A 23,855-nucleotide genomic window follows, 5' to 3' on the forward strand; every position below is an offset into this window, starting at 1 on the left:
AGTCAGAGCAAGAGAACTGCCATCCTGAAAAAAAATCCCCTTGTGAGAGAGAAATCTATGCAGACACAGTTTCTCCCTGTTCCTGTCATAGCTCCCCAAGTACACTCAGACATGCCACTTCTGTCTTCAAGGAGCATCCTGAAGAAAAAAGTAAAAGGAATTTGATAAAGGACAGTGAATGGAATTGAATAGCTCTGGGCAGAGATGCTTAATGCTCAGAAAGGTGATACCTGGCCCAGGACAGTAGAAGGAGGCAAGTTTCCAAAGCTTTTCTGCAATTAGGTAGGCCTTGCAGCCTGCCAGACTCCCAGAGATAAGTATCTGCCCATGGTATGTAGACTTCATCCACTCAGGAGATTTCTTACATCAGTTTCAGAACTCAGATGATATTCATGTCAGCAGAGATCCACAAGATCTTCTGAGGGGAATCAGCATTGAAGTGTTCAGGCAAAATCCCCTGCTGTGTATCCTGAGCTCTTCAGAAAGAGCAGCCGCTTTTTGGGCATGAGGCTTAGGCACTCCACTCCCACAAAGTCAGGTTTATCTATCCTGGGGTGTACTTAGACAAGTATTCCTGCCTCCACTATCATGTTTTTTCCTCATAATGACACTTCTGAAATTGTAGCAATCACTTAGGATGTTATATTAATATACTTATTAGTCTGTAGCCCATGGTGACAGGCAGCAATGCTCTTGTGACTCCATGCCCTTCACTTTAGCAATTTCAATGTTGCAGAAACATAGCTTTTTTAAGGAATTATTTTCCTCTCCCCTCAAATGACATTTCATTTGGTACTTCATTAACACGAAAAAATACTCCGGCAGATGTCGTTCTCAGAGCACCAAACAATTTCCAAAACTCCTGTTATTCAAACAACATCTCAGATTGCTCTGCTTCTTTGACATTTGGGACAAGGAGGTTTTAGAGTCATCTTGCAGTGGCCAGGTGAGAGATATTATGGTTTTCTCTGCTGAGAAGAAATCACTGTGACAAAACAGAAGGAGTTTTTCTGCTTTCTCTGATTCTTGTGGAGAGGACAGGAGGCTCATTCATGGTGGCCACAAGCCAGTAAGAGGAAACACCTCTTCTGACTCAAATCCAGCCTTTCTTCTTTAGCCTTTACAAACTGCAGCACAACCAAAGACAAAGTTCAATATAAAAATCCTTTGTTTGTAGAGAAAAAAAAAACACCTCACATGCCTGGGAAACATATCTTTTTAGGTATATCCATCCTAACATGTACTTGATGAAAAAATGTTCTTTTACAACAATCACTGCAATCCAGAATGTCTTGCACTACTCCCTATACTTACTATGCATATATGCATAGTGAGCAATGTCTGAACCCAGCTTCACAACTTCTGTTGCTGTGTACCAAGAGCAGTACTGTCAGACATGGCTGAGACATTCCAAGACTTCCTACTTGATAGGATGGTGCAGCAGGAAGAACTGATGAGCTTACAGAGATATTTGGCCTTCACACAGAACCAAAAGACATAAGTAAGAGGTGACAAAGTGTCTTCAGAAATCACTGACAAGTGTAACCTTTTCCTGAGGAGTCACTTGTAAAGCAGATCCATTAATGCATTACCCAGTGCAAGAGAACAGCCTGGGCAATGACTCAGTGCTGACATGTACTGACTCACAAGCACAGTTTATCAGAACACTGGGGCTAAGCACGTTTCATGCTCAAATACAAACCTACAGAAGCAGAAAACTTAACAGCTGGGTATGCCTTTTGGTGGCAGTATTGTCCTAGATAAGCTTACACTGACCACCACCACATGCTCTTAAAAACGGTCTTATTGCTTCAGGCTCACAGATCTTATTCCTTTGAAACAAATCTCATGGTTTTCTTTTCTGTCAATCTTTAGACATAGAGGAACGTGAAGTAGGATAAAGTGGACACATTAAAAAATTATCTGTCCTACTTTTTGACCAGCAGGATTCAGTATCTTCCTAACTGCTCCTTTTTACTTCTTCCTTTCCCTGCTGCAGCCTAAGCCTGCCTTGTCCTAGCACACTGTAGCCTCTGCTTCATCTTGGCCTCTGCTGCCACGAGCTCTGCCAGCGCTGGCCTGGGCACTTGTTGAATATCCTGCATAGCTCTTCTCTGAGTACTGGCTCTTCTCTGAGCCTCCCTGGGGAGGCACACTCGACAGCTTGGGAAAGTGGGTTTTTGTCAATATATTGGGTAATCAATCAAGAAGGAAGAGAGTGCTTTCGAGGCATCTTTGACACACCTGTCCTACATTTCTTGGAGCAGACTTGGATATCTGCCTGCCTTTGAACAACGGCATGTAGCCTGCAAGTAGAATTAGTCAGGGTGGGCTGATTTGTTCATGCAGTTTAAACAGAGAAAAGACTGAATCCTGAGCTTATTCAGAGTTTAAGCATAGGCAATTAGAGGTAAGAAATCAAAAATGGAAAATGCCCTTGCATTCACTAACAGTGTGCAGTTACTTCTAATTAAGGTGAGGAGCAGACCCAACCTGATGCTTCTCTCATGCATTCAAACCGGTCCTAGGCTCCACTTTGGTGAAGTCTGTGTTACAGAGGCATTTGTCACAAGCAAACACCTGTGAAGTCCATTTGTCACCGACTTTGGCACGTCCCTTTTGCTGTGTGCAACTGAGGTGGCACTTCTCTGGCTCTGCATGCGCTGGGCCACTGCACTTCTCAAATCTCTTTTGGACTAAGTTTTAATTTAGCTACAGATTACTCTGTAACACAGAATACGCCTCCAACAATCCTCTGTAAAAGGGGGGTCCCAGTTCAACTGCCTTAGACTTGAGGACCAATGATTAGCCCATATTGAAACCTCCTCCTTCCTTGAACGCATTCCTAGAAAGAACGCCGTCCACAATGTTGTTTACAGTTTTACCCTTTCAACTGCATTCAACAAAGAGACAGGCAGGAGAGGAGGACTTAATTTAGACAGGAAAAGAATTTGACAGATATATCTAACATAGGCAGGAAAAACAACAACAAAGCTTCCTCATGTCTGATGAACATTCATGGTATTTGTCAGAGTACCTGAATAAGCACAGGCATTTTTCCAATTACTTTTGTTCTTTATTGTCTTGGGATTTTTTTTTTGTTTGTTTGGGGTTTTTGTATGGGTTTGGTTTGGTTTGGTTTTTTCCCTCTACAGTAGCTGCTAATAGAATCTTCCTAATTTCAGCCTTTCCTGGCCAGTTTTAAACCAGATCATTTACTGTTTGACCACTACACATCTGATTGCCAACCCAAGAAGAAGAGTTCGGCCTTATAATTCACACCAGCTCTTCATTCAGGTGAATGATCAGGAACATTTAATAGTCATCTACTGTTAACCCTCTTCTGGCACGAAAAGTTTGGTGTCAAAAGACTTGTAACTACAAACACAGTGCAAGGAACAAAGTCTCCATCTGCAAGGACTGTATTCATATTTAAAACTGCTTTGACTGCTTCACAGTCCTATAAAATCTACCATTTCTGCAAAGTATTTTCCATGTAAAAATAACCTAACCTAGACTCCTATCCGAAACAGGAGTCAATAAAATGCAAAAAAAAAAAGGGGATATGAGAGCAAAAAAAGTAACTTGCATCATGCATCACCAATTTTATTTCCATTAAAATCACATTTTAATTTAATTATGTCTCATAAGCAATTTAAGTTAGTACACATTAAACCCAAGCTACATGTGAGAAAATACAAAGTTTTCCTGTAGCTACCATTCAGCTTTTCCTACAAAATTTTCAGTTAAGAGCTCTAATAAAAAAAGATAAAAATCTCATATGGAAGGCAACTGTTATAAAGCAATATAAAACATCTGAAAGTTTTAATACTGTTATTGAGAAGTATGTTTAATGATTCCTGAAGCCAAAGTAATGTAAAGATATTTTACTTAAAAACTATTCTGTTGAGCTAATATTATATAATATACTATAAATTTTAGGTACAATAATTTAACATTTTAAACAGCATACCAATTAAGGAGACAACACTCCAATAAATTTTTAACATACTGAAAATGGGAAAATATAAATATATACCGGTTAATACAGGTTAATTTAGCCTCTTCCTTTCGCCTCATTTTCCTGAAAAATCTGTAAAAGTTTATATATTTTCCATTTATAGAATTGATTAAATTTTTTTTGTTTGCCCTTAAGTACATTTAGCCTTACCCAAAATTGCAGCATTGCATTGATTAGATCTTGTGCACTAATATATAAAAGTAAAAGAATTCAGAGATGAAGCAAAACTAGGTATAGTCTATGATTTCCGTATGTATGTGTGTACACACATGCACAGTCAACACATGATTTTACTGCAAGTGTCCTAAAAGTTCATACTGTTCCAAAGACTTTCACAAAACTCCTGATGCCTCGGAATGTTTAAAGTAATGTATTTCAATAATACTAAAGTGCTAAAATTGGAAAGCAGCACTCTGTAACAGAAGTCTACGATGCATAAAACAGTAAAGGAAAGCTTTATTATCCAAAAGCAGAAACACTTTCCAGTCAGACAGGGAAGGAAAACATAATCTGCATCTTCTAAATATTAGCACTGTACTTTGCACTTTGCCAAAGACAGAATAATGCTGTATTGTAAACAAACTGTATACCACAGCTCTTGCTACTCAAAAAGCACGTATGTTAAAGGCAAAGTTTCCTATGATAAGCTATGTTGCTTGCAGGTTACTTCTTTCAGCAGTAAACATCATTACAAACCTGATTCAGAGCAACTTCTGCTGGGCAAACTTCTGCTTTTCTTACCCAGTCCCGAACTCCTGCCGTTATAAATGGAAGAGTAATGACTGAAAGTGATTTTATTAACATACTTGCTTTAAAAGCCAGCTGCAGGTAGCGTGGAAGCCATTGGTGACAAGGGGTGGAGGCTTGGCAGCCCAAGCGATTGGAGGGCTGAGAGCTTGTCAGCTATTCGCCCGGCCAAGGCAGGCAGGCAGGCAGAGAGGGAGAGAGAGAAAGTCTTGCAGGTGTTCTGATAAATCACATGACTTTCTTGAAGAGACAAAATCCAACTGGATTGCCATTCCCTACATTTAAACATACCTATGTGTGTGCATACAAAATGCATGCTGTATACTCCCTCATGCAGTGAGGGAGTTGTGTAATTTCCCCTACAGGGAAACCTTTAACACATCCTGGAGGAAATGTAGATGTCAAACTTGGTATCCCACTGGAATACCAAGGCAAAATCTTTCCACAGCCCTTGTGAAAAATAAACTGGCTTTCAAGCATGTTGAAGGATACTTTGCAGTAGACCTAAATGCAATAGCACAGCATGAAAACTGGTTTTGTTGAGTAAATTTTAGAAGAATATAAAAAACTTTAAAAGTACTGCTGTGGTAGAAACAACACAGGAGACAGTATATTTACAGAGCCTGGTTAGAGCCCATTCTGTTGAACTGAGTAGATGTACCATAGATCTTGTACTCCTTTATATGGCTTGAAATGCAAAAATGCTGAACACTGGAATTAGAACAAACCAAATATTCCTGTGACACAACCAATAAATAAATCTCAGTTTCTTAAAAATTAGCTTCCAGCATAAACCAACCCCCAATGTACAGTTTGCAGCTGTATTTTTATTAAAACCTCACTCCAAACATGTAGTAGCATTTCCAGTCAATATTATTCATGGCATATTGTTTCCTTTTAAACACTCGTGTTTAAATCACTTTATTTTTGTTCAGCTAAAACTCAAAAGATAAACCTTGCAGATAAAAGCCCTTTGCTTCTCATCATTGAAAAGTTTTCCCTATGAATATATGCAGAAAAACACGTTATTTGACAGCCTCTGTAACTTTCTCTCAGCTTTTAGTTTTCTGTGAGTGTAAACTCTGCCAGTGCTCCAGAAGCAGAGAAGGCTCCTCTTCCTTCCCTCAAGAAAAGTCCTGCTTCCTGCAGCCACATGCAAGGAAAGAATACAACCTTTCCTCAGCTCTCCCACATCCAAGGAGAAATGCCTCCAAGAAGAGTGTGCTCCACAGGGGTGGGCCATGTTTCAAGACCAGGAGTCCAGTTTATGTTATCCAAGGGAATTCTTTTCTTAAAGTGCAAAAAGGTGTTAAGAGAAAGGTCTTGTTTGTTGAAGCTCTAATGATGACAATACTAATCGTTTCCTTTGTGTTGACCTCATCTTTATTAATATGAACTTTATCTCTTTCACAGTTAATACCCAGTCAGAAGTTGTGCTACAGGGTAGGCTTCTTGTTCAGAAATACATGAAAACTACTTTTAAGGAGCATCACTCTGACCTGTGACAATATCTAGGCATTTTTTTACCAAACTAGCACTCCCTAACATAGCCATGAATAACTTGAGAATTACTCAGATGGTTCTTGAATATCTCCAGTGGGGGAGACTCCACAACCTCTCTGGGCAATCTATTCCAGTGTGCGGTCACCTGCACATTAAGGAAGTTCTTCCTCATATTTAGGTAGAACTTCCTGTGCATCAGTTACTGCCCATTGCCTCTTGTCATATTGCTTATCTCCTGGCTGTGATAACAATTCATCCCAGGTAACACCAGTAAATTTATGGATCATTACAAAGACAGAGGAGCTGGGCTGCTGTGGTTCATCTGACTTTCTAAAACTTAATCCTGGGAACAGGAGCACACAGGAGCTACACTGTTAAAGGCATTAAAACCTAGAACTGTCCTGGCTGCCGGTCAAGAGGCAGGGAGAGTGCCCTGGCTAGTGAAATAAAATACCTTCCATCTGTCGCGCCTTGATCTAGTGCACTGGGGGGTGGATTAGTGTGTCCCCCTTACGTAGTGTTTGGATCAAAGGTCCTATGGACAGACACTCATAGTTTTTGTGTGTGTTTTCAGTAATGCATGCTCGAAAGAAGAAGACCATGTTACCACCCAGCAGAGCGTTGTTTTTGTGGATTCAACTGTGAAGTGTATTTGTGCACCTCAGGGTGTGTGAGAAAGCAATATCAGAGAGATGTTCATGAAGGAATGGAGTCTAACGGGTTATCAGTGAAGGATGCCAGACCTGGTGCTCTTTGGACAAGACTGAGCATACAGAGTGCTGTCTGGTGGCAGTTACCTGCAATAGCATATCCAGCTTCTCTCTCAGAGGAAATTTTTGTTTCTCTCCAGGAGAGAGCTGTGGTACATCCACTTTGTGGCTCCCAGTTTATTTCCAGTTACAAATCCAACTGTGTTTTGATCAAAAACATTACTTTATAGCTTAAGTTCTGACTTTAGAGACTTAGCAACTATATCATACTTGGATTAATATAAAATGCTTCATCCAACAGTTCTCTAACTTGCATACCCCAAGGGCTTTCATAGCACATTCTTTCCATAAAGAAGTTGATCAGTTATTCTCTTCTTGCCAGGAAACAGTTGACCACATTAGAGAGAATGAACTGAAAGAGAAAATTATTTTATTTATTTTATATTCCTATGGAAGGCTGCTTTTAAGACTTTCCCGTAGAGTGGTAAAAAGGAACATATTTTTATAGAGTTATGCAGACATTCACGTTCAGGGAATTTTAAATGTACGAAAAAAAACCCCAAACCATTAATTTGTGAAACTCTTGCACAGACTGAACAAAGTACTGCAGGTACCGAAGTGATAAACTCATTAAAAGCTGCTCTGCTGTTGACTCTGAATTGTCTCACAGGTGCAGTCTCACAGCTACAGGCCAAAAATATGTAGAGTTTTACATAACTAGAGGTGGTAACTTTGCACATGAAGATCCATGTGTTTGCCCCCTATAACTACACATACTTCATCAGTTAAACATGAACAAAAGTGCTAGCAGGACTGGGCCTTAGTGAACCATGGCAACCCCTTGACTTTGCAACCAACTGTAACAAACACAACTTTTGACATGCACAGTGAAAAAGAGAAACACACGTTTTGTACAGTTTGTGCAGCTCTGATGGGTTATGAGAAGATGCACTAGTATTCATAAGGGGATTCATGAGATGTCAGCAAGAATCTTTTCTAGATAATTACATTTTAGTGGTTCTAATATGCTTCTGAGAATAAAAATCCAGTGCAATCTATGTTACTGTGCTTAAAATGACCACAAACATTCAAGAGAGAAAAGAAATCTTTATATAGCTCAACAGTAATGTAGGCTATCTCTATAATGTTACGACAGCATAAGTTCTGAAGACAATAAATTATAATTCAACACTTTTTAAAGGGTTTCCTATCTATTAAAATATATTTATTTTAGATTTTTGTGGTTTAAGCAGATTACTGAAACTAGTTCCTACAGAATGTTGTACAGATTAAAATAAAATTATCACTTATCAATTCTCTCACCTTTTCTTCAATAATTCTTTTTGAGTTTGTACTTGGAAAAATACCTCAAATCCTGACTTCTGTAAAAGAAATATAATACATCCTATAAAAATAATCATATACTATTAGACTAATACAAGCAGGAAGAATAAATCTGCAATCCTGCATCATTTCATATGTAAAAAGAAGAAGGGCTACATTGGCACAAATTCCTATTATTTATTCTAATCAAAGAATTAGTCATGTAACCTAATATTAAGCATATCCCAAGCAGCTACTAGCTATCATTTGTTGAATTCAAAATATTCTCAGGGGTCTAAAGAAAATGTTTGTAGTGCTGACTCACAGTGCTGTCCCTAAGTCTAAAATCAGAGTTTTGGAGAAGCTTTGGAGAAGGAAAGTAACTATTTAAAGCCATACTATCTGTAAAAAAAAAATATCCACACATACTTTTTTGGCCCAAATCCACACCTTGAATACAGGATAAATATAGACAGGAAATTCAGATAGAAAAGTCTGTAATACAAACTTTGTAAATACAAAGAAGAACTAGGAAAATCCAAGTTAAAACTAACAAACACTTGATCTGTAATGGATCAAGTAATTGAAAATAAACTGCAATGCTATGTCTTGCCAAGACTGGGAATGAAGCTGTTTTGCATCTCCCTGGACAGCTGGGAAAGGAGCATCAGATGCAGCTCCACACTGCAGCTTGGGAAGGAGCATGAGGAAGGCACCACCAACATTTGAAGCATGAGTACGCTTCTCCATTAGAGCCATGAAGTTACAAACCTTCAATAAGAGCAAGCAGAAAGACCAGAAAACAAGTTAATGCACTGTGCATTTTTGAGATGTAAGCTATTGGATAACATTCTGCTTTTCCACAAGGCTGATGGAACTCATAGTGAACTGAAGCCAACTTAAAAAAAAAGGTATTCAGTTTCTGACAATTAGTCCATGTTTGATCCAAATACTAATGACCATGTATATCTTCTTCTAATGGCAATTTAGGTAGGTAATTAGGCACACTTCATAGAAATTATCCCAGCCTATGCAAATGCAACTGGCATGGAAAAGTAGTACTTAAATCTCAAAACTTAAAAAATAAAAAACACCAAGCCTTTTACCCAAATAATGAGGATCTGAGTTATTATTAGAAGTTATATAAATATGTACAGATATAATAATTTTTAGTTGTTTTGAATGGGCTTCCTTTATATTTTTTTAAGGTCACCCGGTTTTAGTTATCACTTTCTTCATTACCTGAATTAACCAACTGAAAATTTATTTTCCAATCCTACATATAGGACTATCATCCTTCAATTTACTCTTTTTCACCTCAGCCAATCTCTTTTTTTCACTTTACTTAGATTTTTTGTGTTGTTGTTGTGAGGAGGTTTAGATGGGTTTTCTTTAAAAATTTTAAGGAAATCAGTTTTTCTTTAAAAATTTTTTAATTGAAAGGCTAATAGTGATCTTTTCTCCTGTATCAAAAAAGGGAAATCTTCCCAGTTGCTATGGACATTGTTTTCCTATAAAAACTTCTAGAAAATTTCTACTAATTCCATTTCTACTTAACAATCATTTTCCATGCTGGAAAATGCCTGCAAAATGATAGGAAGGTTGCTGTTTTACTCTTTTTAATCAGTAACAGGGCTTTACCTTTCACCCTCCGTTACTAAGTTTCCATTACAGTCTCTTGTGTAAGACGCAAGCAAAAGCCTCTTAGAAGCTAACATCAGATCACTTCCAGGTATTCTGTTCTCTTCAAACCAGAGAAAATCAAAACATAAAATTCTGAAAAACTAATAGAGATATATTTACAAATACAACCTTTTTCACTGATAATAGGAAAATATAAGCAGTGATTGCAGGATCAAAATTAAATCCCAAACCTTTCCCTGCTGAAAATTTTATTGATTTGCACAAAAGTTGGTGATTCTTTAAAAGGACTTAGCCACTGATTTTAAAGTAGGAGTAATGAGAGCCCTTTCACATGCCTAAACTCCTGAGGTGGCTTCTAGAATGTCTATAAAATCTGTATTTTTTAATGGCTTTGTCTTTGTGCTCCTGTGCACTTCCACAGGGGAGTCAAATAGTCCAAAATAATCCTAATTTCATGGTGCAAGAATGAAAATTAAGCAAAGAACTAATGATTCACCTAATTTCCCTCCTCCCTTCCCAACCTCAGTTGGCTGGTTTGATAGCACAAGTAGTATCAGATTCAGGGGTGCCTACTCCACTGAGGTTGTCCAGTCTCATCCCTCTGGGTCACAGCACCTCTCAGCCCATTTGACCAGTGCACCACACACTAATGGGCTCCAGGACATCTTTTTCTTTTAAAAAAACAGTGCAATTAATTTTCTGTGTTGAGTTACTGGAAACTGTTTAAGGTAACTCAAATTTATAAATATAAAAAAGTGGACTTTCCCCCTTTTCTATATGGGGGCCAAGAAAGAAAGAAGAGAGAGTGGAGAAGAGAGAAAGGATGAATATCTCTAATTTAAAAGAAATCACGGACGATACTGGAAATAGCCTTACAAAAATATCATGGAGCAAGGGCAGGAAAAGAATACCTATTACACACCTTACTTGTTTCTATATGACTTTTTGTGGAAAAGATGGACATGGAAAAGATGCCATCTTAAAGAGATTACAAAAAACCAAAACCAAACCAAACCAAACCAAACCAACAACAACAAAAAAACCCCCTATGTCACCTAATCAAGATGTCACAACTTGCTCATAATGAAACATATAAAATGTAGCATGTATTAATTATCTGCCAATTTTAAGAATTTTCAGAAGTTAAGTTTGTTTTCTTTTGCTTACAGAAATCCAACAATTAGATGCATATGTTGTTTATATTCCATACTTCTTTTATCTTAAGTCAAAGGCAATAAGAATTAATTTAAGAGATTCTTGCGCAAAAGTTTTGAGAAATCTCCTTTGTAACCAAATATTGCTTTAAAATAATGGCAAAGTATTTAAAGTAGGATCCATCACTTGATCTGTTCTGGACTTTAAATATTAAATCAGAGAAGTATTTTGCTTCCATTCTGTGCAAAAACGGAACTGTGACAGCCCAGTGCCACTGGCAGACATCACAAACACCAGACAAAACCCATGTGCTCAGGGCACAGCTGTGATTTATTTTAGGTTTATATATCAGAACAATACAAAACAACATAAATGGGAATAGTTAATTCATATGATACAAATAAGCTCCATCTGCAGTGCTTAGTCCCAGAAGCATTAACCAGCATTCTGTGGTCTGAAGTTACTGCTGTTAAGAGCACCCCACATTCTTTGCAGGTACTTTCTGCACCCTGCAAAATCAAAACCACTTCTTTCAAAGATGAAATCCCAAAAATAATAAGTCACTGCAAAGTCACTATAGCAACCCTTTGACATTAAATGTGGACAATCCAGCCAGAAGTGGTGTCAGACGCTCCATTCTGAATATTTACTGTCCATATCAAGATAACACAAATCCTAACATCTAACATGATGAATGTTGCGTTCTCGTGTGTTGTGGGAGGCAACTGAGCTGTGGACAGCTTGGGCCCTGAATTTGAGTGGTTGCAGCTGTGAAGTTGTGAAGGAATGTAAACAATGAAGATGAGAAGGTGGACAGGGAGGATGGAGCTGCGGGGCAGCCGTGATAGCCAGAGAGCCTGGACTGTTTGCTGAGTGACCCTGAGTTGCAGAAGCTATAGAGCAGCCAACCTTAAGATGTGTATGTAGTAAGGGCACCAATGGTGGTGAAACACGCTGGCTAGGGGAGACTATAAATTGGCCATGTTTGTATGAAATAAAGGCTTTTCTGCGTGAAATCCCAGTGTGGTGTCCGTCCTGACAACGACAGTGTGTGTGATTGACTGCAAACTACACTATTTTTTTGATTGCTTCTCAGTCCCTACTATGTAGGAAGATACTGTTATTATGGCTGGATCACAATTTTAGAAGAAAACTATCCTCCTTCCTCACTTTCTTCTCATGAGCTCTGGTGGCACTGACAGCAAATTGAGTTCCTGCTGCCTGTGTGTGCAGAGGCAGGATCTGGCCACAAACCATCCCTTACTTGCCCCTGGAGAAAAAAGGTGGCCAGGACAGATTCAGTCTCTCAAGGGACAAACCCAGAAAACAGGTTGCCAGTTGAAATGCAATGATCTAGGAAATTACCAGCAGGAAAGACATCTCATTTTACGAACTGTTTGAAAAAACCTTCTGACATTGAATATTTCCTTAATTCAATTCTTTACTTTAACAGGGTAACTAGAATACACATAACCCCATATGGGTAAATTACTGAGTTGCAAAATGACATAGAAATTACTTCTAATTTTGAAATGCCACCAGTTCTCTTACTAGAACTAAATGGAATATTTCACCAACTTACTGATTTTTATTGAACCTGATCATTGGTTAGTACCACTTGTAAATGATACATGTTTTCATAATGCAAAAAGATTTTGGCACAAAAATATTCCTCATGGAAACACTATTAAAACATGAAACTTTAAATTGTTCTACAGCAGCAACAGACACTCATATAATGAATTTTGTTACATAAAATTAAGATAATCAGTGTAAAATCCTGCATGGCTAATCTAAAAAAAAAATCTTAGCTAGTTTAAATGATAATCAACATGTCAGCAAGTATACTTTGGCTAAGATCCTTTTTCACCTATGCGTTGCTTTACTGGCCTTCAGAAAATGCCACTTTGGCATACAATTGTCAAACTATTGCTTTTTATTTCCTTAGACACTTAGACAGAAATGCATCTGCATTTCTCACGCAGAACTTGAGTTTCCAGCAGCTGAAGAGGCTAAAGCAAAACCAAACACTCCCTGTGATCAAACTCCCATAATTTCCAGTTAATTTGTTTTATTTCCCTTTAATTTTGACTTTTTTCACATTTTACATAAATGCTAGCCTCAAATTTTCATTATTTTCTGCCTTTTAAAATTATTATATGCAAAGAACAGAGTCTCATCTTCAAATTTTTTATGGACCCACTAGAGTGGCCTGGATATCTTTTATCCAAATAACCTTCCCTTTAACTTTAGCCCCTCATGAAAATATAGCTCTTCCATCACTGAAATACTTGCATATTCATCTAAATATTAAGCTTGTTTTCCAGTAGAAGTGTGCAAAGAGTATCACACGCCAGTAGGAACTTTCAGGCACATTATCCATTAGCGTCAGAGTCCATCTTGTAGCATGAAAAATGAACTGGATGAAATGTCAGTAATATCAGACCCAAACAAAATGTCTCTGTAATTTTGCAACAATTGATTTTTGACAGGTATTGAGATGCATCATTATTGACCACCCTGCTTAACCGCAGTTGCGTTCCTTTTGTGAAAAATCTGGAAAAGAAAGACAATCTCTGTGATAAGTGTTCTTCAAACATTAGTAGAGAGTTCCATCTGTTTCAGTAGAGGCTAAAACAATTCCATAAACATCTTAATAAATTTAAAAATGTGCTTGGCTAAAGCAATTCTAAAATGTTAATAATTTCCTCAGTAGACTACAATATCAAAAGCCATCACAATATATATAACTAATCAATTGAAAGTATTCATTTCAAAAATAAAAATCACCTCAGAAGAAATTTTAAAGAGGGAGTTTTGGGAGGGGTTTTGTTTGGTTGGGTTTTTTAACCTAGAGCATTATATTAGATGAATGCAAGAAGACTGATTCATTAGACAGGAAACTAATGACATACAATAATTGCTCCACTATGAAAATAATCTTTAAAATATTTTAAATTACTTCCGGTTTTATAATAAGAATCCTTTGACTTGACTCAGAAAACCCCCCCACAATAATTCTAATTATCACAAGAAAAATAATTTAGAAATACTTTGAAGATAGTAGGATAATCACTGCTGTTCTTCAGCATTTCTCCACTGAAATCTAGGAATGATTGGTCAGAGGACCTGCAGTTTCACAAACTTTATGTATCCTTCTCAAACAAAGCATCCAGAGTTCAGTGTCTTCTCAAATGCTATCAATCTGGTATACTTAAAATACAAATAACAAGCTCTAATTAAAGTCTCAAAAAGCATTGAAGTTTGGAAATCCAAGGCAAGAAGTCTGTGTCTCAATAAAAGGATATGAAGGACAAAAAGCTCCTTATGATTTTCTGGATTAAGAGCAATTATGTACTTACCAGCAAAGTTTCAGCAGTGCACAAACTAGACATGTTTTTTGGGGTTAGCCAAATACAGTTTTAAAAATCTATCACTATAGGCACAGCAGAATTTCCAGCTAGAACAAAAGCTAAAAATCAACCCTTAAGAAATTCCATATGACCCACCTGGAATTAATTGGCATCTTCCTCTAATTAGGCAAGGATTTCCCTAAATAATAATTTCCTCTCTATTTCCAAACTCTGCAGGTAAAAAACTTTAAAATAGAAGACAGAAATAAATGAAACCTGATACTCTGCTACAGCACTGCAGATACTTATGGAAATCTGCCATAGAAGACTGCCTGTTGTGTACAAAAACATCTGCAATTATTTTACTTCCAAGTGATGGTAGATGGTCTACATCCTTGTGTGTAACTCTCCAGTAGCACTAGTAGTCATCCTACATCACTCTGATTATCCTTAAAGACTAACAGGACAGTGACAGACTACAGTCTCTTGCTGACATAATGCTGAGAGAAATCTTTGAAAACTCTGAGAGTAAAAGTCTGAAAAAGTGGTGTTCTTCTAGCCATGCATCATAAATAGGTATTTCTTCTGAAATTTTCAAGAAAACTTATTTTACACGTCAAATAGATCTGGGTAACATCCTAAGCAGGATGGCTAGGACTTCACAAGGATACAGTTGAACATATTTCACTTACTCTGAAATTCCCAACAATTGCAAAGAGAAATGAAAAAAAAAATCTCCAAAGCATTAGAACTGATTAATTATCTTCAAAGCTGGCCTTAAAAAGAGATTTTTTCTGATGGGAATTACAAAACCCAATACAAACTGCAGACAACTGTGCAACGGCCAGGAATACTTCTAAAAGGGTGTTTAGGGCAGGCAACAGCAAATGGATGAATTGTCCAGAGCAGAAAAAATTGATTTACTCTTGAAGGACATTGGTGGGCTCAGCACTGACTGCAATGATTCATATGAAACTGGTGACAGCTATAAAGCCAAAACATGAGAAAAGGAGGAAAATCCAGTAGAGCTACTAAGCCCAGAGATCAAACAGATCAAAGACAGCTATTCTTTCAGAATAAAGACTCTATTATTTTTTTAAGTATAATTTTGCTCTCTGCTGTGATAGCTGTATGAGTGTGTCACATTAGAAATTTTGTCATGACCTAGTCATAAATCATCCAAAAGGGCAGAAAATTCATCTGAGAAAGAAGAGACAATTGCTCTACCATTTCATGCCTATCAAAATATACACCGCTATCAATGATGTGATGACGATGCCATGACTTCTTCAAGAGTTAATATCATAGTCTTTCATTGTACCTGTTCCTAAAACTCTATAACGCAAACTCTGAGAAAACCAATCCTCTGAAAAAGATATTTCATGTGATTAAAGTTATGTTCTGCTAACAGGTTCTCTTCAAAGACACAAAAACAGAGCATGAAACTGGGGAAACTATGTTAAAACTATGAATCTGGCTCTTCTGAAACTTAGCTTAACTCAATTTATCCATACTACTTCTTTTCTTCTCCCCTTTCTCCCACAAGGGACAAATGACCAAACAAAATAATTTTCACAGTCTTAAATGCCTGGAAGTACAAAAAAGCACAGTCGTTAAAGCTTGTGTAAAAGACAGGAGATGGACTCTACGTGAACATGAGTAGCGTTCAGTGGATTTCTTTGTTCAAAGTTTATCAAACTGAGTATAAAGGCACACAAAGAAAGCCCAAATAACAAGCACATGCTGGATCAAAGGCTATTTGGAAAGTGCAATCAAAACCAGACGAGAAGTCATGGATATGGAGGAGTTAATTTTTTGCATTGGTATGAATTTTGGATCAGTATAAAAGATCAAAGAGAAGCTACTGACTATTAAGAGTATGACAGCTCCATCTCCCCAAAATGAACTGGACATCTCCCTGAGAATATAACTGGGCTCTACTCTTAGGCTTGGCATTAGAAGTTAGCAGAAATTATTTCTCACGACTTCTATGCTTAATACAACTTAGCAATTCCCAGAGACAGACAAAATTATTATGCAACAGAATGCCCACTTTGATGGGAAATATTTTTAACACTTAGAGAAACTGAAAATCTTCCTGTTAAAAAAAAAAAAGAAAAAGAAAAAGAAAAAAGAAGAACAAAGAAAAAAGGAAAAAAGAAAAAATGAAAAAATGAAAAAAAGAAAAAAAAAGAAAGTTGGGCTGTAGCTGATAAGTAATTTTCTTTTCTGTCAGCTTTACAGATTATGAGCAGTGTTTTGTATTATAGCTAAGAGTACAATGACTTGGTGACCCCATTTATTTGGATAATTCTTGAGGTTGATGTGACTCAAATTCATGGAACTAATTTGTCTGGATAACAGCTTTACAAAGGTTCTGAAGAGTCTAGACATTTTCACTGTGGGAAAAAAAAGATGCACAATCCATTTTATACAACCTTTAAAAATAATGTCCTGCAGTCAGCCTGTCATATTGCAAATTGTACTTCTAAAGCCAACAGCAGATAAACTAAAGCAGTTGAAAGTAGCTGTGTTTGTACAACACCGGAAGGTATCAAGGGAAATGGAAACAGCCTTTGATTCAACTATTTTGCAAAAAATGACATAGCAAAGAAAAAGATCATTTATCTCCAGTGCTATAGGCTCCACAGAACTTAATTTTTAAGATATGTGAAATTTTACCTAATGATGATATGATTAAAAAGTAAGCTACTTCTCAAAGAACTACATAACTATGTAATTTCCTGTCCACATTGATTGAGGCCCAGGCAGAAGAAATGTAGGATTTATGAGAAGTTTGAGCACTGTTTCTAGCGGTCTAGCACAGCTTGACTAACTGGATAAAATAAAAAGAAGGCAAAGCAAGAGACAAACATTTGAGCTTTACATCATTGTCTCTCACTATAGCTATAATTTTAGCTTAGAATTAGGTTTTAAAACTGTAACATACTTTGGCCTTATTCCATTGTGGTCTGCCAAACCGTTTTCCAAAACTGGTTTAACTGTAACTGTGTTCAAACACTGCTGCCAAGCTGTTTTAGCTCCAGAACAGGAGAGAAAGGAAGAATCAGCATTTATTTCTCTAAAAAAAGAAAAAGAAAATACTTAGTTCTTTATCCTTGATCCAGAAATTCAAATTTATGCTTAACCAAAAAGACTGAAATCCCTTCAAAATTAAGAGCTTCATTATAAAAGCACTTGAATTTATGACAGATTGTAGCCACATGGCACAATTCTGTCTATAAATACACTTTGAGCCTCAGTTAGTGAAACAAAAAACTTTTCAACTGTGCTAAGATAAAAAATATCTCTGCAATTATTCATACTGTGGTAACACCCAGCTCAGAGTCAAGGCCTTAGAACTTAATCTAAGAAAAATCAATAGTATGAGAACAGCAGAGGTAAACAACAAAATGTGTGTGGGTTGGTGTGTTCATCTGTCTTCCTACTGGTGCACAATGAATATGCTTGACTATCAAAATACCAAGAAGCTGCAGTGTAGCTATTGCTGCTAACACCTTCAAACAAGAATGGAAACAGTTGGTAAAGTCCACCTTTCAAACACACATCCAGGTTTTCTTTCACTGGTGTTTCTTAGATTATTCAGATCCAATATTTTCCATTACACTGCAAATGCAACACTTTCAAGCACTATCTTTACGCTTCTCTCTTTTGGCAAAGCTCCTTGAAGATGGATACTCCCTTTTTATGTGGAGTCACATGGAAAAGACAAGGGGTAAGGGGTACAAGTTATTCCTGGGGAGATTCCTATTAGACACAAGAGGAAAATTTTTCACAATAAGAACATTCAGCCATTGGAATAATTTCCCCAGATGGATTCCCCAGCGTTGGACACTGTTAAGATTCAGCTGGACAGGGTGATGGGCCACTTGTTTAGACTTTTGTCAATAAAGGTTGGACTAGACGATCCTTGAGGTCCCTTCCAAACTGGTATTCTATGATTCTACGTTTTCATCCACTGAATCACAGTTAGTTTGGAATAAGAAATTCCCTTCTTTGGGTACTAAATTTCATGAGACCATACGTGCACATCAAGAATAGTCCAGCAAAAAAGTTTTTATTTGACTTAGACTTCATGTTGTCATACTTAGCTCAATTTTCATGGAATACTGCCACAGTAGATAGAGATAAGGGATAAAATTGTGCTAGAAAATATCTCTTTCTGACCATTACCACGAACATAGAGTGAATGAATGCATCAGTCTCAGAGCTTGGAGAGTAACAGTGGGATTAGCTGCTGAACTGTCACAAAAACAAGTTTTGAAATGGAATCAGAAAGAATGATAGAGTCATATACAATAAGTGAAATCCAACTGATACCACAGTGCAACAGTCTGACAGCAGCATCTATAGGCAGAGCACTGGCATTTTTGTTCAGATCTGATGCATAGTTTCAAAGACTTTCCCAGTCATCCTGACCATTCACTGTGAACAATCCTGAGATATCCTTTCATACGAAAGGAAATTCAGATATGTACTCCAGAACAGCACCTACTACACTCCAACTGGTAATGGAAATTCAGTCTGTGAGACCAGACAAAAACTAAACTGAATTCCTCCCAATTCCCTCACACATACCAAAATCTAGGTGGTATGGTCAGTGAATCCACAGCATTAGAAATTTTCCTCTACAGCTTCATTACTGCAGAGCTGCACTACTGCTGAAGTAGACACTGCCACTGCACACACATAACAGTGAATCCTCAGCTGCAAAGGCTGCAGGCTGTACTGCAACCCACCTGAATTCAAAGATGCTTGCCAGACAGAGAAGCTCTGTGCTGCCATTGCTTTATCAGCAGTCATAGTATAGTTTGAACTAACACCTCAAACTGGTATTTCCACCACAATAAATGCTGTACTCTAACTGGATGCTCCTTCCTGCTTTCTTCCCTTGGGGCAAGAGAAACATTTCTGTGGCAGTAAAGTGAATTAAACTGGGGAATGAAGCTACAGTAACACTGAGTAGGTACAGAGTCAATTTTGACTCAGATTAGTTTCCTGATACAATTCACTACAGAACTGCACAAGTTCTTGTACCAGCATTACTGCAAGGTACATATGGAGAAGGATTAACTGCTGTAGGCGAGACTTAAAATATAACTCTTTTTGGTGCAACCGTAACTGAGTATGGACAAGCTTATTCTCAGGCAGAGCTGTCAGGCAAGGTAAGAACCTATAAAGGCCACAACAGTCTGAATGGCAAGATTAAAGTCTAGAATGTAACACTGCAGCAGTGCTGATGGTGACTGACTCATAACAATGCGTCAAATCTGATCCTGTCACTGGCAGAAACACCTACAAAAGACAAATCGATTTTAAGCAAACTTGGACAGTTCAGTTGTTCAGTGTGCAGCATTACTGGTACATCTCAGGGAAATAGGGATATTTAGAGAATAATGGCTATAAAAGTTACTTTAAGTCTTATTCCATTCCAAGTTTTGTGTAATGAATTGAATACTGACACCACACCCTGCACCCTGATGTGGCATTCACTGATGGGAATGCCAAATGAAACTCTGACTCCAAGTTACTTGATCTGAAATTCAAAAAGCATAATAAGGATACTATAAAAACAATACAGACACTATCAGTTCTGCTTTACATATAAGAAAATACAGCCCAACTTCTATTTCAGTATGCCTTTATTTCAGTGTGCATACTCTTATTTCAGCGTGAACCATACGAAAAAGCAGCTGAGAAAGACAAGGACAGAAACCTACAGAGGTTGCATTTGTATAGGAGAGGTTTATTTACTTATTTATTTCAGTCTTTGCTTTCCACAATTTTTGGAGAAGACCATTATGAAAGCTCATCCCCACCACATGCTGAGATGCTCTTAGTACATGAACCTGGAATTCAGGTAGGAGGTACTGCTGAATTCTAGGGGTCATTTATCTAAATCCATAAAAAGCAGACTTCTCCCCCTTCCCTTCAGTTATAACTTTCATACTCATGACTGTCCGCCTGATTCACAGGGCTTGGTATATGCCTTTTTAGCACCTAGCATATGTCTGAGTATAACAAACGGGCTGCAGCAGGCATACAGGCAGTACCTTCCTCCTACCATACAAAAGCAAGCTGATACACTGTACAAGCCTGAAGACACACATAAAACAGTCACACACTCCTCCTCGTACAAAAATGGTCTTTTGGTTTTCTTGGATCGTCTGGTCTTTGAATGCTGACTTACCAACTTAATATTCACTGCATAAAATAACTCACTCTGTATCAGCCAGGATCTCTTTTTTATTTGTAAAATTTTCAAACATTAGACTGCTAAATCTCCACAGTCCATTACACAATACAGTGCTGCCATATTAACTAGGGAGCAAGATCCCAGAAGTGGCTGAAGGTTCAGACATCCTTTCTTGATACAGGTGTTCAATGATACATGCAAAGGATGAAGAGAACCTCTCTAAATGGTCAAATCAGTACCAAAGGCCAGCGAAACAACCCACACAGAATCCAAGCAACAGTTTTGTGATTTCCATTCTTCACTGCTTATGATGGTCAGCCACTCCTCATTTTGCAGCCTGGTGTGGCATCACATTCTGAAACATCAGTTTGAACACATGGCATATACTTCACATTTATATATCTTATGGTATATACTTTAACATTTTGTAACCTTGAGTGGGATTTTAACACTACCATTTCCCTCTGCTTATTCTGAAGCATATCCCACTTCTCCACATAGCCTGTGCTCAAAAAGCTATTCTGTTCTGTCCAGTAATTTACCCAATTTATTAGCAATTCTGAACCAAGCCAAATACATTTCAGCAGAATTGCATCAGTCAAAAAAAATGCTAATGTCAAGGACTGCAGTATTTCTGATGGGGCAATCCAAACTTTCCCTTCCTGGGCCTCCAGAGCAGAAATCTGTGGTAAAATATTCAGCCTTATGCAAGATCCCTGGATGACGCAGTTCCAAATCCAGGCAGACAACTTCTATAGCCTACCCAATTCACAGATTTAACTCCAAGGATTGTGGAGGCTTTGTTGTTGTTCCTGAAGTCCCACTTTCTAAGTTTGCTAAGAGAAATGCAAAGATTCTTCACTCAAGCCAGCAGCTATGCTAGCTGTTTATGAGAACGCCACAGCAGTAGCACTGTGAGTAATGTTCCCGTATACCACTGTTTCAGATCTTCCTTCAGCCTTTGGATGGGGTTTCAAGGGGTGTGTTTACTATCAAAGAAGAGTCCACATATAGCACTTGGAAGCTTTTCCCCCGAGAAAGCAGATGCTCCACCAACTCCTGAGGTGATGAAATTCAATGTCGCACNCTGCTCTGCATTTCCAGAGTCCTGTTTCCTTGAACATAGGGGGAATCAAAGTATCAGGACAGCTTCTTTGCTTACAGTTCCAGGCTTCTTTCCAGCCACCCCAAGCTGTCCCTCCAGGGAACACTATGAACAACATTCACATCATTCTGTGTTTCTGCTGCCTTTCTGCCATTTGCAAACAGTTGCAATTAAACCAACTCATTGTCTAACTCTGTGCTATCAGCAATGTTTGCTATCAAATCCTTAGAAAGTATATGGAACACTGAAACCCATATAACTATTAGCTAGGTTTCAGCCAAGCTAAAATGCTGGATTTCACCGTTCTTCTATGTAGATTAAAGGAAGATACTTATCCTACTAACCATCTTCTACAGGAGTAATTTGTACCAATCATCATGCAGCTGTTTGGACGAATATACTGCCAGTTTTCATAAACAGGCACAAGAATATAACTTGGAATATTTTTTTAAGAAATTCTGATAGGTTATAATAGCCTACTAATAAATGCAAATGAGAGTTGAGAGAGTGTTTGGAATGGGGAAGGGAACAAGAGGGATATTTTGCAACTTTGGTAATTTCATTGGATCCTATGGATATACTTTCTATTTACAAGGCCAAACAGAGATCAGAATCAGGTCAAAAATGCAGTAGTGGAACTACAGTTATAGTAAAGATGTAACAAATTAAAAGTAGGAACTATCCAAAATCCTTCATTCAATACAGTTTCACACAAAAGTCATTTACCAAGCCAGTCTAAAGGAGCATCAGCAAAAATACACTTGGTAAGTGATATCTTCTTGATTAAAAAGTTGGTACTTTCTTTAGCTCCTGTCCAAAGGAATGAGACTGAACTCTACAGGAGTTCCTATGTTGTAAGGAAAGTATGATTCTAAATGCCAAAACTTCCTTAAAAAGTTTGAGGGATACTACAGTCCTATGATGAAAGTTTTTGAACTAATGCTTTCTTCAGTAAAAAAGACAGTCTAAAAGGAAGGGAAGACAAACATCAGAGGGGATAAGTGAAATTTTGGTATGTTTTACAGCTTTGTGGAGCATATTAAATAGTTTCTTCCAATGGTGGCACAATTGAAGCAGCTCATACTGCTCAGTCTATTCTTTCCTCTGTATCCATCCGTTAGTTGTGGCTGCACGGCCATGTGTGTGGCCATTCCAACTAGAATAGGGAACTGATCCTTAATCAAAAGTATCCCAAGATAAAAAATGAATGTTTCCTAATCCAGTTCATTGCACTGTACCACAAACAGCTGTGCAGGCATAGAGAGATGGTTACTAGAGCAGGAATAAGAGATAGCAGCCCAGAGCACAATACAAGAGCTTCTTATGCAGACATGGCTTCAGTAACAAATGCACAAATTGTACCTATGAGCCCATCCAGACTGGGAATCTACTTGTTTCACAGAACGTAGAGGATACATTTTAATTAATTTCAATGAAAGAGTGTAAACATTCACTTTACATAATCAGAAAGCTGACTTAATTTATTGTGTGGGAATAAAAATGCAACATCAACAGTATTTTACTGCAAATTCTGCTCTTTTTGCATCTGGTTCATTGAACTAAGTGCAAGCCATCTGTTACCACATAGGACAGAAAAACAGTCAAATGGAAAAAAAACCCTCTTATTTAATACAAATCTAAAATTATTTGCTTAGACAACTAATGAAGTGGAGGATATAGGCAATTAAACACCATAAAGGCTTTACGAAGTACTACAAAACTGTAGGAAGGTTTATAAATGTTTATAACTGGGACAATTAGAAATACAAAATGGGGTTATTAAGTCTGATGTTGAAACTAATTGCCTCAGAATAAGACACATGCACGTAATAAATTAAAAAATAAATTACAATGGTCTAATAAAATATTTCTAATAGCTGGACATTGCATGGGAGACTGCAAACAATTCTGGACTGGATACTCAGAAGTAGTGTCCCACTAAGGAATAAATGTTGAATCAATTAGAACAGATTTCCTTCACTTAGAGAAAGTATGTTGCAGGGCTGATTTTTCCCTCCTAGTTTCTTCTCTACCGTGAAAAAACCACAGTGAATACCTCACTGCACTAAGACAGTTG

At 37.6% G+C, this 23,855-nt stretch overlaps 1 protein-coding gene across 6 annotated transcripts in view; it reads right to left on the reverse strand.

Annotated features, from left to right (window-relative positions):
* The window catches only part of SLC7A2 (solute carrier family 7 member 2), a 55,953-nt gene that overhangs the window by 23,243 nt on the left and 8,855 nt on the right, over positions 1-23,855 (reverse strand). For 2 of the 6 annotated variants that reach the window (XM_017831469.1, XM_017831238.1), the window contains exon 1: positions 4,718-4,832. The exons of 3 other annotated variants lie outside the window; for them this stretch is intronic. The gene's annotated coding sequence lies outside the window, so the exon portion shown is untranslated. Of the gene's footprint in view, positions 1-4,717; positions 4,974-23,855 lie in introns of those variants that run through there. One more of the 6 variants, XM_017831390.1, reaches the window with a different exon arrangement.

The sequence above is a fragment of the Lepidothrix coronata genome, unplaced genomic scaffold (assembly GCF_001604755.1).
Source record: "Lepidothrix coronata isolate B3197 unplaced genomic scaffold, Lepidothrix_coronata-1.0 Scaffold0, whole genome shotgun sequence".
Lineage (NCBI taxonomy): Eukaryota > Metazoa > Chordata > Aves > Passeriformes > Pipridae > Lepidothrix > Lepidothrix coronata.